Here is a 1,717-nt window from a genome sequence, read left to right on the forward strand (position 1 = left end):
TTTTGTAAAAGTTTCGTTTTTCACTCTTGAATAGATGAACACTTCTATCTTGCTTTCCAGTCTGGGTTTTGCCACCTAAGAATAAGTTCATATTGTGGGATTTTCATAAGTAAATGCCGAATAGTGGGTGAGTGGTGGGCATTTACAGCCTGGTCCAGGGTATATGTATGCAAGGTATGGCCTGAGTGCCAGCTGGGTCCCCTCACCCCACACATGCCCCTGGGGAGGCTGGCCTACCTGCCAGCCAGAATCCACCATTGACATTGGGAGCAGCCAGTAGGTGAGAGAAGGGGAATGCTCCTCTCTCCTGCCAGGTGTGGGGTGATACCAGTCAGGTGATTTCTGAGGTCTGCTAACCGCACCTTCCCCTTGTCCTGAAGCCCTGGATTGGTTAGCACTGTTGCTTTTGCCAGCTATCCCTCCCTCCTGTGCTTCATTGTTTCCTGCCAGAAACCTGGCTCATGCCTTAGGTGTCCTCAATTCACAAATGAGCTCCCTGGGCTGTGATAGAAACACATGGGTATTTACCAAAGATTGCCCAGAATGCAAAGAGCATTATAGAGCAGGCTCTATAAATGTCCCTGTGATGGCTCTTCAGTCTTTGTTTCCCTTTGCTTTACCCTCCTTCATCCCTTCCCCTCTCAAACTCCATCCCTGGAGAGGTGGCAGTGCTCTTTTCAGTGCCTAGAGCCCCACGTATTTCCTAACAACAGCTCATTACCAGAGACACTGCTTGTTTTAGACCAAACTTAACCATCTTCCCACACAGGCCTTCTGTTACCACTGTTTGTTGTGAGGTTGTCCCCCTCCCTGTCACTGATTTTGAAGCCAGCTCCTGATTGCTGCAGCTCGCTCAGCCCATCTCTGGAAGAGAAAGAAGTTGCCCCAAATGACCCCTGGTCTAACCTCTACTTGAGGCGAGGCCTTCCCTCCTGACCCAGGGCAAGCAGCTCCACCCCTGCATATGATGACCTGTCACTGGGTTCTATAGTGGTCTCTAAAACATACATCTCCAGGTTGGAGGCTAGTGGGGTGAGGGAGGGAAATAGCACGTGAGGGGCTGGGAGGAGAGTGGCGTGTTTGGGAACAGAAGGGGGTGGGATGTGAGGGGAGTTACCCAGATGGAGCTTATAGCACCTGTGCGGTTTATTTAGCTTTCATCGGCAGCTCAGGGACCAGTTGCCACCACAGAAGCATTCCTCGAGACAGTCCTCAGCCCTGGGCGTCTTCAGGGTGCACAGCCCAAGAATTAGTCCACAGTCCTCCAGCCTAGTAGCAGGTCACCAACTGGAAATGAGGTAAGCCCAGACCTGCTGTAGCAGGATATTATTATTTGGTGGATAATCTAAAATAAATTTTTTCTCTGTGCAGAAATGTGAAGGAGGAGGGCTCTGCTCTCCACTTAAGTGTCCTTAAAATTCTGGAGGTGTGGCTCAGTGGTACTTTGCTTACCTAGCTTGTCTAAGGCCCTGAGTTTCATCTATAGTAACACCCAACCCCCCCCAAAAACCCACCTATTTTTACGCATCTGTTCAGGGATTGAAGATGTGCCTTTGTTTTTCTTAAGGAGGAATCACAAAAGCAAGTGGGGGTAGGGAGAAAAGTCTCTCTGTCTTTAATTGATTTAGCTAATTGTAAATCAAAACTAAACCACTTAGTCATAAAAATCTTGGACCACTTTGAATTTCTCCCTAGCAGATAAGCCAGTAGCAAGTAG

Source organism: Dipodomys spectabilis, unplaced genomic scaffold, assembly GCF_019054845.1.
Source record: "Dipodomys spectabilis isolate Male_0828 unplaced genomic scaffold, ASM1905484v1 ptg000067l, whole genome shotgun sequence".
In the NCBI taxonomy this organism is placed as follows: domain Eukaryota; kingdom Metazoa; phylum Chordata; class Mammalia; order Rodentia; family Heteromyidae; genus Dipodomys; species Dipodomys spectabilis.